The sequence below is a fragment of the Taudactylus pleione genome, unplaced genomic scaffold (assembly GCF_031769625.1).
Source record: "Taudactylus pleione unplaced genomic scaffold, aTauple2 ptg000195l, whole genome shotgun sequence".
NCBI classification, from domain to species: domain Eukaryota; kingdom Metazoa; phylum Chordata; class Amphibia; order Anura; family Myobatrachidae; genus Taudactylus; species Taudactylus pleione.
This window is the reverse complement of record NW_028284597.1, coordinates 4,149,740-4,164,175: the sequence shown is the minus strand read 5'-3', so window position 1 is coordinate 4,164,175 and position 14,436 is coordinate 4,149,740. Positions and strand designations below refer to the sequence as shown.

Sequence of the window (14,436 nt, the reverse complement as noted above, 5' to 3'; positions counted from 1 at the left end):
AATAATAAAGTACTTGGGCTCTCCCCACAGTAAAAGACAATTTCAGCACTGAAAGGGTTAAATGTTTATTACCGAATACTGTACTTTAAATCATTTTACTGCAATCCTAGGTACACTGACACCCACAGCAATGTACAGGTCTATGTGATCTCTATAATCATGTTTGGCTGGTATAATTATTATTACTGTGCATAGGAAAACAGGAGCTTAGAGGGTAAGGCACTTGCCTTCTGAGGATGCTGATTGCAGTTCAAGCTCCAGGCTCAGTAGAGTTTGCACCAATTCACTTTCCCACGCACTGCCACTAGATTGTAAGCTCCTGGGGACAAAGCCTCTCTATGACTGATATTCCTCTGGGATCAACTGAGCATCAGCTCCACAAACTGATAGCTGCAGGTGAGGGAGGGGAAGATATTCCTCCAATAAAAGGCAACAATCCCTGTTAAACAGAAGAAACAGTGTGTGTGTGTATAAGGAGCACTGACTGCAGGATGCACACATGTACTGAGCACAGAATCAAATTCTATGCAGCACTGGCTTCACTACACTTCCTGTGTTCTAGTAATGAGCTCCCACTGGCAACATGGCCTCTGCTTAGAGTTCCTATGTGCTCATCTGACAGAGGAGAACTTCTGCACCAGTCACACTGTACAGCGAAAGCTGCATTTTGCAGAATGCAAATACTACACGTATATGTACAGATCCATAACTATTAAATACTGCAATTGAGGATATGTACACATGTGCCCAGTTACATTGTGGCTGATTGCGTCACAAACGTGCGCATACATTGTGCCATGCGATTCCCCGTGCCTGCATGCGCTGTAGCGCGGACTGCGATTGCACCATGCATTCCTATGGAGGCGCGATCACGTATGCAGTGCACGTATTCACTCGCAGGTGCGCGTCTCGCGCTATGCATGGCACAACTAACCACGCCAGTGGCAACAATATAGCTGGGCTCCTGCTCATAGGAGCCAATCCAGTGCTTGCTTTCATTTTAATTATTTTTTTCATTATTAGTTTCTATTATAGTTTCATAACCAAATACAAGACTGAGGGAAGAGAGGTACAGAAGGATAAGACAAGGACAGGGGGGGTACTAATGCTTTAATTTTTTAAACATTGCAAATAAAATTATATTTAAGGGGGAGATGAATCAAACCTTCAGGAGAGATAAAGTTTCCCATAGCAACCAATAAGCTTTTGTCATAGTGTGCTAGATAAAAGTAGGGTTGCCGACATACTCATACCTCCCAACTGTCCCACATTCAGCGGGACAATCCCGCTGTCCCACGCGCGGGCCACAGTGTCCCTCAGTGGGGGGGAAGTTGGGGAGAGCACACCCACTGCTCTGCATAGCAGAGCAGCGGGTGTGTAGAAGGTGAACAGATGCCGTGCGCATCGCACGGCATCCGTTCACTAGCGTAGGGAGAGCCTAGGGGGCTGCCCAGCATCTCGGAGAGTGCTGGACACGCCTCCTATAGTGACGAACACGGGGGGGTTGCCATGAGGCTCCACCCCTTTTTGGAAAGCTCCACCCCTTTTCGGCGCGCGAAGGGTCCCACATCCCTCTCTTCAAAAGTTGGGAGGTTTGCATACTGGCTGCACCTTAAGGGAGGGAGCAGCCAGATTGGCATAGCGGGGGCGGACAGCTTGCCTGCATTTGTGAGTGGAGCTGGGGCATGGCCACTCGATTGTGCCTTTATGACCCCGCCCCCCACTACACAATGTCGATATTACCGGCATTGTGAAGCAGAGGGCGGGGCCAAAATGACCCGATTCAGGAGGGGGTTGCCTGCCTTTCCGGGGGACCGGGAGCAGCACCCGATTTTCGGGAGGCTCCTGGCCGAATCGGGAGGGTAGTCAAGTAAGGATAAAAGATTGCTAGAAACTGATTGGTTGTTGTGGGCAATTTTGGCTCTAAGGAGTCAATTCAAATAGAGGTATGGGGGCGAGTTGCCGCTGCAACAAAAACCACAAGTCCGAGGTAAACATAAGTATGGCATGTAGCAACACTTGCTCGTGGGTGGACTCTTGCCTGTTCAGTTGAGCCTCAAGATTTGATAAATACCTCCCAATGTGTCTTATAAGAATTTAATGGGTATGGGGATTTAATGTCACGATCCGGGCTGTCAGGCTGCCAGGGTCGCGGCTCTTACCTTGCCGGGAGCTCTGGCGCGGTCCCTCTGGTGGTGGAGCTGTGTCCTGGAGAGCGACGCTGGGCACAGGGGGTCTCCACAGACTGAGGGTGCCCATCTGGAGAGAGGTATGAGCAGGTGTGACTGACAGCACTTCTGTGCTGGAGACTGCTGGGAGCGGCCATCTTGGATTCTGGTCAGGTGTCTGGTTGGAGCCAATCAGGTCACAGCTGCCCAGGGAATGCTAGCAACCAATCCTGCACTACCTGAGGGTACTAAAGGGCTGTCAAGAGGTCCTCTAGTTGCCAGTGCAACGTCTTTCACAGCGTATGCTGTGAGCTAGTTCCTGTGCTTCCTTGCTCCGTACGTGCTGCAGTTCCAGAGTGTCTCAGTGTAACCACCTCATAGCTCTGTACCGCTCCAGCCCTGTGTACCAGCTTGCCACCTGTACCCGCTACCAGCTGCGGACCAGCCGACCCCAGTCGCTGAGTACAGTCCACGTCCCTTCAGCTGAACTGCCCTCCGTGTACCTAGTCACCTCATGAGTCATACTCCATTAAGACTGGTTGCCTTTCAGTTCCAGCAAACTAGCCTCCATTCTGCATCCGACTCCACTCCGGGTCCAAGCCCGCGCCAAGCCGTGACATTTAATGTACAATCAAACTCTCTTGTGATGTAATTAGTCATGGTATACCGGTTGGTGTAGTTCTGTGTGTCAGTATTGAGTTGTTAGGCGTAAAGATTTAGTACCAATGGTAAATTATATTATTTTCCTGGGATTACAGTAGTAGTGTACTGTACTCATTATTACAGATAAGGGCACCACCCGCCCATAGTGATTGGGCTCTTTGTGCATTATATGGAGGGCAAATAAAATGTGACACATAGCAACTAAATCCATGTGATGAACAAAGAGCTCGAAAGCAGCCCCTCACTGTGCTGAGTGCCCTGCTCTATGGACAGGGGACTGGTATGGTGGCACAGGACTAGACACGCCAACAAGAAGCTGTTATCATGGCACAGGGTTTTATGTGCTAACATGAAGGAGATTGTTAGGCTGGCATCAAGGGCTGTATCCACTGCATTGGGCAGTATATATGGCGAGCGCAAAGATCTAAATTATTCTTAGGTATACAATGGCAAGAACTTCCCTTTGTTGCCATTCCACGCGGCACAGTATTTATTTTTTGGCTGAAAATCCAAAGCCGTGAATTATTTTGTCACAAATTGTAGCACTAGACAGGGGGTATTTATTTTGCGGCTGCCAGCTACACATGCCTTCTGCAACCAAGATGGGCACTGTTGCCCAAATAAATAAAAAATGTTTTCACACAGTGTAAGTGGCAGATATAGGGCCATATTCAATTAGGGAGCGAAAAAAAGTCCATGCTGGCATTTTTGCTCCACATCGGCGGTTATCCGGGGATAAAGTATCGGACGCATGCCCGCTTTATCCCCATATTAAATTTGGAAGCAGCGAAAACGGGAGCCGGCGGAAAGGTAAGTATCGGCAAAAATTTGGGAAATGTCCCTGGGTCCCCCTAAAGATGTCCAGACATGGGGGTTCACTATGGGTACCCCAATTTTAGTCTGAAGGAAGTCGGGGATTGTAATAGCCGCAGCAGGTACATAAATGTGGCTATTGAGGAAGTAGTGAAGAATAGCACTTAGGTTTTTTTCTTTTAAATAACTTGTTCCATCAAATTTGGGGTACATGAAAATGATTTTTAAAAATTCTTAAAAAAATCCACCTGCCGCTACTCCGGCAATGAAGAAAACACCTGCCGCATATAAGGGAACCCCTCTTGATTTAATTTGACTTTTTTATAAGTGTGTTCTGTATTTTTTTTTTTTCACCCCATATTTAAAGGACATTTTTTTGGGGTGTCCCGATTTTTTTTACTTTTCTTTTTGACAATATCCCATTCCCAGGGGGTGCAGGCTATTTTTTTTAAGCCTGCACCCCTAAACCCCAATTCTGCACTTTTGTTCGCCAGCAAAAGACTGGTGAAAACTTATCCCCACCGGTGAAAAGTCAATGTAATTGAATACGGAGATAATTGAAATAGGCGAAAATGACCTCACGATGATATCACCGGTTCCGACATTTCGCCTTAAATAGAATACGGCCCTAAGTCTCTGAGCTGATGTTTTAGTAGCAATGCTATCAATCATGCAATTATCAATAAACAATACAAAGCAGCTTTTCCAACAAAAAACATAGGGTTAGGATTATGCTGCGGTTAGGGCTAGGGCTTAAAAGCATGAAAAATTACATGCCGACTGTCGAGATTCTGGCAGTGTTGACATGTCAATGACGACATTTCACATGTCGACATTGTGAATGTAACCTTTTGCACCACACCCAGCTAAATATACACAATAGGTAACATTCATAATTGCAAGGGGTCAAATCTATTTCAAATAATAAGGCAGCGTAGAGACCAAATTCTTACCAAACTCTAGTTAGTAAGTCGCTGGGTGCAGCTCCAAATACGACCGCAAATAGGGAGCCTTAAGCAGGGTACACACTAGACGATGTGTCGTTCACATCGGTCAGTGTGTACCGGCTGTGTCGCTGAAGATGCACGTTCCCGCATGCAGGTCCGACAGGCAATATCGTCAGCGGGGGCCATGCTCCCAAATGCAGCATGGCCCCCACTGTCGCTCCCAGCATCGGCAGGTGTATGTGCACTTGCCGATGCCAGGACCCGCAGCTCGTAGAGGACCTCTTGTTAAGACCACGATAACTGGACAGCGATACACTTTAGTGAAACTCTATTTACCTAACACAGGACAATCACATTATCTACGTGAGACCTTACAGACCATCAAATCCCATTTGGAAGGTGTCTTGATTGTAGGTGGTGACTTTAACTGGGCTTTGGAGCCCCAGTTGGATACTTCTTCTGGGGCCCCAAAATCTTCCCTCAGGGAGGCTCGTCGATTTAGAGTGATCCTCCATGAGTTTCAGCTAGTGGATTCCTGGAGGTTGCTTCACCCTGCTGCCAGGGATTATACATTCTATTCCCCACCCCATAGGTTATACTCCCGTATTGATTATTTTTTTGTTAGCCATTCCCATCTTGAATTATTGGCAGATGCCACTGTTGGCCAGATTATTGGCTCGGACCACGACCCCATTATCCTTATTAATACGACCTAACTGTTCTCAGCCTTGCCACTAGCGTTGGGTGTTCAACGAACAGTTCCTAAGAGATATCAGTTGTAGAACACAAATCTTAGATGCCATTGATCAATACATTTCTTCCAACGTAACTGCTAGGAGGCTCACAAGTGTGTCATCGGAGGCAGATGTATTCAATTTAGTGGTGTGCACCGGCCACTTTTCGTATTTTGTGTTTTGGTTTTGGATCTGGATCTTTCTTCATGTTTTGGAGCTGGATTGGTTTTGCGAAAACCACCCTTCCGTGTTTTGGGTCTTGGGTTTTGTGTTTTGGATCTGTATTTTTTTTTTAAAAAAGCATAAAAACAGCTAAAATCACAGAATTTGTAGGTTTTTCTGCTTCTATGCTATTATTAACCTCAATAACATTAATTTCTACTCATTTCCAGTCTATTCTGAACACCTCACAATATTGTTTTGAGGCCAAAAGGTTGCACCGAGGTAGCTGGATGACTATGCTAAGCGACACGAGTGGGCGGCACAAACACGTGGCCCATCTAGGAGTGACACTGCAGTGGATGGCAGGATGGCAGTTTGACACTGCAGACAGGATGGCAGTTTGAAAAACTAGGCCCCAAACAGTACATAATGCAAAGAAAAAAAAGAGGTGCAAGATGGAATTGTCCTTGGGCCCTCCCACCCACCCTTATGTTGTATAAACAGGACATGCACACTTTAACAAACCAATCATTTCAGCGCCAGGTTCTGCCACACGACTGTGGCTGAAATGATTGGTTTGTTTGGGCCCCCACAAAACAAGCTGGCAATTAATCTGTCCCTGCACAAACTGGCTCTACGGAGGCAAGATGTCGTCCTCATCCTCCTCATCCACTGATTCTTCACCCTCTTCAGTGTTGTGTACATCCTCATCCTCACAGAGTATTAATTCGTCCCCGCTGGAATCCACCACCACAGGTCCCTCTGTACGTTCTGGAGGCTGGCCTCCCTGGAAGAATTGATACTTCATTTTTATGAACATCATCTTCTCCACATTTTGTGGAAGCAACCTCCTACGCCTTTCGCTGACAAGGTTCCCGGCTGCACTAAACACTCTTTCGGAGTACACACTGGAGGGGGGGCAACTCAGGTAAAATAGAGCCAGTTTGTACAGGGGCCTCCAAATTGCCTCTTTTTCCTGCCAGTACAGGTACGGACTGTCTGACATCCATACTTGGATGCTGTCACCAATGTAATCCTCCACCATTCTGTCAGTGGTGACAGTATCATATGCAGTGACAAGGACCAGATGTCCAAACCGGCCCTTGACTTATGACACAGGCGCACGTTTGGCACTGCTGCTGTGTTGATGCACGTGCGGCTATAGCGCAAACAAGTCACAAACACAGAAAAAAAAAATATTTTATTTTTTGGAGCACTTTGGGGTTACACCACCCTTTAACAGACTTATGGGACACAGGCGCACGCTTGGAGACGCTCCTTTGTTGATGCACGTGCAGCTACAGTGCACACATTTCACAAAGACAGAAAAAAAGAAGAATTTTTTTTTTTTGTAGAGTACACTTTGGGGGTTACACCACTCTTTAACAGACAGACGCACGCTTGGCGCTGCTACTTTGAGGGATGCAGGTGCGGCTACTGCACATACATTTCACACACAAACACAGAAAAAAAGAAGATTTTTTTATTTTTGTTGGAGCGCACTTTGGGGGTTACACGACCCTTTAACAGACAGACGCATGCTTGGCGCTGCTGCTTTGAGGATGCACGTACAGTGCACACAATTCACAAACACAGAAATTTTTTTTTTTTTCTTGAGTGCACTTTGGGGGTTACAGCACCCTTTAAAGGAAGAGCCAACCGGCCCTTTACTTATGGCACAGGCGCACGCTTGGCGCTACTTTGTTGGTGCACGTGCGGCCACAGTGCACACAATTCACAAACACAGAAAATAATTTTTTATTTTGTTTGGAGTGTACTTTGGGGGTTACAGCACCCTTTAACGGACAAGCCAGCTGGCCCTTGATTTATGACACAGGCGCACGCTTGGCGCTACTTTGTTGATGAACGTGCGGCTACTGCGCACACAATTCACAAACACAGAAAAAAAATAATTCATTTTTTTTTGGAGTGCACTTTTGGGGAGAACCCCTGATTCACAGATAGCCCCTGAACAACACTGCAGCACCCCTCTAGGACTACAGCCTTTATGAGACACTGCACAACACAGTCCAGCCAGCCCCTATAGACTTTGGAGTGGATACAGCCCCTATGGACAACTGACTGCACAACACAGCCCAGCCAGCCCCTATGGACAACAGCAGCACAACACAGCCCAGTCAGCCCCTATGGACTGAGTGGTCACAGCCCCTATGGACAACAGCAGCATAACACAGCCCAGCCAGCCCTAGCTCCCACCCTCCCTCTTCACTGTCCACAGCCGGAGTGAGAAATGGCACCGACAAGGGGACCTTTTATAGAATCCAAAACCCGCTAGATCCGGAAGGCGGGATGATGACGTTTTGCCTCGATTTCAGATCCGAGTCAGGAGGGAAAAGTCGAGCCTGACTCAGATACGACTCGGATCGGGGGGGGTCGGATTTCAAAAATCTGAACCCGCTTATCCCTAATTCAGTTGGGATCTTTCCGCAAAAAAACAGAAAACTGGATGTAGAGATATGTTACTCTCAAAGATTTAGAATTTGGAACGGGCCCATAGGGGTACATTGGCTTCGGATGTATTTGTGGAATTACAAAAAATGAGGGAGGCGCTTAATACTTTGTTATCTGAAGGGGTCAGGCAAGTGTACGGACATTGTATATATAAATACTATCAGTGGGGAAATCGTCCTGGGAAGTTGCTGGCGAGAGCCCTTCAGGCACAGAGGTCCCAGACTTATATACAAAAACTCAAGAATTCTACTGGTGCTCTATGTTCCTCGGACTCGGAGATAGCGAAAATATTTCAGATATACTACTCAAGTCTATATAATTTGACTCAGACATGTTCGGACTCAGATGTCGTGTGTCACGAGTCGGAGGTTCAGAGGTACTTGGATGATAATGATATAGGGTTCCCCACTCTTCCAAAGGTGGCAGTTCAGGCTCTGGAGCTTCCTTTCACGGAGACTGAATTGTCTGAGGCTCTTAAAGTGACCCCCCAATGGGAAAAGACTGGGGCCAGATGGGTTTCCCATCAATTATTATAAGGCTTTCCAGGGTAGGTTGGTCCCCCTTCTCCTAAGGGCATGTAAAGCAGTTTCGGAAGAGACACCATTGTCGGACGAGTCCCTGGGTGCTTACATAACTGTCATACCTAAAGAGGGCAAAGATCCTTGTTTACCGGAGAGTTATAGACCTAACTCACTTTTAAATATTGACATTAAATTGCATGCAAAACTCATGGCTAATCGTCTTAAACAGTGGTTATCGAATATAGTCCATTCCAATCAGGTCTGTTTTGTACCAGGGAGAGAAGCTAAGAATTATACCACTAAGGTTATAGATTTAATAGCATACGCGACTACCAATAATTTCCCAATGGTACTTCTCTCCACGGACGCAGAAAAGGCCTTTGATCGGGTGGTCTGGGTCTTTATGTCGACAGTGTTGAAAAGATTGGGTTTGGGGGACTCGTTCTTTCAAAAAATTATCTCACTATATAGAGCGCCCTCAGCACGGGTTAGGGTTAATGGGGTCCTCTCGGATATTGTACATATTACTAATGGCACACAACAGGATTGTCCTCTATCACCCTTATTTTTCGTGCTCTGCATGGAGGCTTTAGCGAAGGCCATCAGGAGCAATCCCAACATATCGGGTGTAACAGTAGGCTCTCAAGATTATCGTCTTGCTCTGTTCATGGATGACTTACTAGCGGTCGTAACAAATCCGGTAACATCTCTCCCCAACCTCATGGGGGAATTTGCCCATTTTAGCCAACTCTCAAACTTTAAAATTAACAATAATAAGTCCACGGCTCTGAATATTACTGCCTCTGTGGAGACCGTTTCGGCACTCCAGTCCTCATTACATTTCTCTTGGCATCCCACCCATCTGAAATATCTAGGTATATTGATACCACACAACCTATCTAGATTATGGGGTTTAGTTACTAAGGGGAGAAAAGGGGGAAAAATGCTAAAGACAGATCAAATCCCTGTATATACCGCTGCTCAGTATGTACTAAAAGGATTTTCTTTGCCTGCAGCCTCCCAACGCTAAGTGCAGGCTACAATATCACACTGCACCTAGGGCACTCAGCGCTGCCATAAACACCTATGGCAGCGCTAAGTGTCCCAGGTATTACTAAGGGGAGATGTCACTTACCGTCTGCTGACTTCTCCAGCGATGATATGGGTTCCTGTAGCTGCTGGTATCTGCTTCTCCTCACTGGAGAAGCAGGACTTCAGCTGTGTCAGGTTGGCCGTTTTTAAGTAAAGTTTGTTGAAAAAAAATCTGCCGGACGGAGCCTGGAGATGGTGAGTAACACAGGGCTTTCAGGGGAAGGGAGTCTCAGCTGTTACCATCGAGGGGGTGACTTAACGTTCACCCTCCTCGGCTGGTTTATTTTTAGTAACTGCTGCCTTAGCCAGCTCCTGCTTCACAGCGGTAGCAAGTGAAGCAGGAGTGGCATTAACGCAGAGTCTTAGTAAATAGACCCCTATGTGTTTTTCTTTTTTTTTAATATCTTTTTATTATATCCAAAATTCAGTAAATTACATACATGCATAAAATGTTACAACAAATGTATATCTTGCATCATAGAAAACATATACATTGTAAGCTTGCGAGCAGGGCCTTCCTACCTATATATCTGTCTGTTATTACCCAGTTTTGTTCTATTAATGCTGACAATTGTAAAGCTCAACGGAATATGCTGCGCTATATAAGAAACTGTTAATAAATAAATAAATATACATGCAATAAAGTGCATACATTCTGTGAAATATTGAGTATCTGAATTTTTTCTATTTTACTTTTTATGGGGAGAGGGAAGGAGTCTAAAACATACCCCCCAAAAAACAGATATATGAACCATATTTATGGTAGTAAATACTATTAGACTCAAAATTTGTAAACTAGATATACAATTAAACAAAAATAATAATAATATGCAATAAAACAAATAAAAAAAAAAAAAAAAGAAAATAACAATCAGTAAACAAAATGTAATGAAAATAAAATAAAAAATAGAAATAGAATGAATCGCCTTACAATCATCAAAAACATACAATGATAATGAATTTTGTTAGCTATTCCTCAGTGGGAATAAATCCTGCAATGTAATATTATATACCGATTTTAACTGTCAAGATATTCGTCTCATCAAAGACCAAGTAGTATTGTCAAAAACTTTAATAACACTATCGGATGTTGTAGGAGGTAGAAAGTCTAAATATATTTCCCATTTCAAGATAAAGGTCTAGACTCTCCTCTCAATATCAAAAAGAGCAGCATGTCTATCAAAATATAATATATTCAACAATTCAAAGTTTAACATTTCTAAAGACGGGACTCCTTTTGATAGCCAATACTGTAAAATCTTTTTTTTTGCCAGGGTTATAATAGTCGTTAATAATGGCAACAATTTATTTTGAATTAGATTTGGAGCCCAAGAAGAAAAAGCAGCTAATATAAATGCTTCCCAAGAAAAGGGGAGATTGCTCTTTGTAATCTGTTGGACAAAATTATGAATTTTATACCAAAATTTCCTGATCTTAGAGCATTGCCATATATTGTGAATAATAGTTCTAGAAAATGAGGAGCATTTTGGACAACAAGCAAACTTAGGGTCTAAGGGCCTGATTCAGAGCCGGACGCTCTGACCAGAGCGCTCACTCTGAATCAGGGCCCTCCTCCATGAAAATGGAGCATCCTCCTGGACGCTCGTATAGCTGTGGGTGACCACCCACAGCTATAGCGAGCGTCCCTGATGATGGTCGCGATGGTCTTTGACCATCGCGACCATCGGGCTTGCGACGAGACCCTGCGGTAGGGTCTCGCTGCCGCAAGCCCAGGAGTGATTTTGGCTCTATCAGAGCCAAAATCACTCCCACTGACATCATTACTGATGTCAGTGGGGCCGGACTCAGACGGTAGGCATTCCCATGGGAACGCCTCCGTCTGGCCGCCACGCCCCCGGCACGCCCACCAAAGGGGGCGTGCTGTCACTCACCATCGACAGCACGCCCCCTTTGGTGCGGGACCCCGAGCGACGTATTTCTCGTCGCTCGCCGGGTCTCGCGCATGCGCACGACGGAACTCCCTCCGTCGTGTGCATGCGCATTCACCAAACATCGACCCGCTTGCGAGCGAACTTTGCTCGCGACCGGGTCTGAGTGACCCCTAAATTGGTAAATTCTGCTCCATTGCGCTTGGGAAAGATAGGCTCTCTTAAGAAATTTGATATGAATTTCTTGGAGTTTAGCGGATTTTAGCCACTTTAGGATCGATGGGAGTTGTTTCATGGTTCTGTTGGAAAATATAAAATCAGGGAAATCTTGTGACCAAGCGGACCATACTTTATACCATAACTTACTGATATCTTGTATCAACAGATCATTATACAAATAACCTAGTTTAAATTTGTGAGTAGAGGCTAGTGTAAATATTGAGTAAATATGAGTTAGTGAGTCATGATGTAAGAGCAAGTCATATGAGTCAAAATCCACTTTACGCTGGATGTAGTGCCTGACTTGCAGATACATGCAAAATTGTGAATTGGGAATATTGTACAGGTCCCTAAGCTGGCTGCCAATCCCTTTCGTTTCCACAGCAGGTAGAAAGAATTTGAGAGTGAGGGGACAAAATCAGGGTTACCCCATAGTGGTTTGAAATAGTAAAAGTAACAGACAGTGCTGCAATCAGTAGGATTATCCACACAATAATACCAATATAAAATATACATATTTATTAATACAATAACAATCATAAAAAGAATAAAATTGGCCAATAATAATAATAAAAAAAAAAGGAAAAACAATAATGGAATATATCTTACAGAGATTGAGCAGACATATACACAATATTTCACTTGTTCCAATTGACAATAGATATAGACTGCTCTTTTTAGAAAAAAAACACCATTAATATGGTACCATCAATTAATAGGTAAATGCTCCACACATGCAGAAGCCACACATTTAAAAGCAAGTACTGTACATATATTTCAAATAGTCAGCATTTGGTGATCATGCTTTTTTGCAGGGCTGTTGGAAATTCCAAAGATAATACTACTAATAGTGATCCTTTATTTTCCCTGTGATCCACTTATTCAGTGGAATAATGTTCTTTCCTTTGCATTTCCAATGACAGGGAAAAAGTGAAATATATTTATTTCCCTTATATAGGTGACCAGCCGTTTGTCGTTTTTTTTAGAGAATATAGACAACAGATATAAATTTCCAATTCCTCAAAAGGTCAGCATGATGGATAATATCTCAGTCCTTTTAGTACTTTTAGAGAAAACATACAGTCCAGCACTTGGATGGTTAGCACACTGTGGTGCAAATCTCAATAATTCAGTTACTCAAATGGTCAGCATATTAGGTAAAGACATACAGTCCAGCGCTTAGATGGATAACACACTGTGGTGCAAATCTCAAAGCTCAATCCTCTTAGTGGTTTTTATAGCACATATCCATGGAGCTAGGAGCTTGGCAGAGGGGTTTGTAGTGATCCTTCCCAGCCTCAGTGTGCTTAGAGCTGAAAAGTCCTTGCTGCATGTAACGTGTAACGTAGAGCATACACGTTTGTGGATAGTGGCGTAACTACAGAGGGTGCAGGGGGTGCGCTTGTTATGGGGCCCGGCGGCTTAGGGGGCCCGTCAGCCCAGCAAGCATCCCCCTGCACCCTCTGTAGTCTGTAGCTGGTGCAACTGGAAATGCTGGTCTCTGAGGCGATCACCTCTGATCGCTTTAGAGGCCAGCGTTCCCAGAGATGCAGTGCGCGGGTGTGCGGGTGACATGATGGCGTCACCTGCATCACCTGACATGTGAGGAGCCTAGTGGATCTAATTAGATCCTGTCAGCGGCATGCACAGACGCCGGAGCGGCGAGCGCTGACATTCATGGAGACTGGTAAGTACTACAAAGTGGAGGGGGCACAGCATAAGGGGCATTACCTGGGGGCTCAGCATAAGGGGCATTACCTGGGGGCCAGACATAAGGGGCATTACCGGAGGCTCACCATAAGGGGCAATAGCAGGGGCACAGCATAAGTGGCATTACCTGGGGGCTCAACATAAGGGGCATTACCGGAGGCTCAGCATAAGCGGCATTAGCAGGGGCATAGCATAAGTGGCATTATTAGGGGGCACAGCATAGGGGCATTACAGGGGGCACTGCATAATTGGCAATGTATAAGGGGTACTACTGGGGGCACTGCATAAGGGGCTTTAAAACAGGGGGCATTGTATAAGGGGAACTACTACAGGGGGTATTGCATAATGAGCACAACTACAGGGGCACTGTACAGGTAGACCTATGGAGGCCCCGAGGAGATTTTGCTATGGGGCCCCCATAGCTCTGGTTACGCCCCTGTTTGTGGATAAGATATAACGCGTTTCCCCGCCTCTCTTAGAGTCTCAGCGGCTTCCTCAGACAGAGAATGTGAGATACTCAATAAATGAGTAAAGAGAAAGAGTGTACAAACATCTCTATACAGGTACATAATCTCCTTTCAACACTCTCTCATCAGGTTGCGCACCTCCCTTACCTCCCTGCAATGTTTTACAACAACAGGGTGGTGGGTAGTAGCGGGTCCTGACAGCAGAAGTGTCTCTATACTATACCTCTGCCTTCCCTACCAGCTGCTCTTTCACCTCCCGTTCTCTGGACTAGCATCCACACGGGATAGCAGCAGAAGCAGTTGGATCATAGGTGCCAGACTATCTTTCTCCATTTAAAGTGCACACCAACACTTATATTAAATTTGATATCCAAGAAATTACTCAGAGGTTTATTATATGTATAGAATCTGCACTGAATGGTGTACTAATTACTGATATTATCAGGACCAGAAAACATGGCACTGTTATAAAATGCAGACCTACAAAATCTGAGACACAATTCTCATTATGAATAGATGTTTAAGAGATTATTAGGAGTGTTGGCTGTACACACAGTATTTGCATATAAAGGTACAACG

The 14,436-nt window shown here is 45.1% G+C and overlaps 1 protein-coding gene across 3 annotated transcripts in view; it reads right to left on the bottom strand.

Moving 5' to 3' along the window:
- WWOX (WW domain containing oxidoreductase) overlaps nucleotides 1-9,636 on the bottom strand; it is a 1,100,068-nt gene extending 1,090,432 nt beyond the window's left edge. The window contains exon 1 of one of the 3 annotated variants that reach the window (XM_088476819.1): nucleotides 9,616-9,636. The gene's annotated coding sequence lies outside the window, so the exon portion shown is untranslated. Of the gene's footprint in view, nucleotides 1-227; nucleotides 521-2,162; nucleotides 2,184-9,615 lie in introns of those variants that run through there. The other 2 variants (XM_088476820.1, XM_088476817.1) reach the window with 2 other exon arrangements.
- Nucleotides 9,637-14,436: the final 4,800 nt, after the last annotated feature.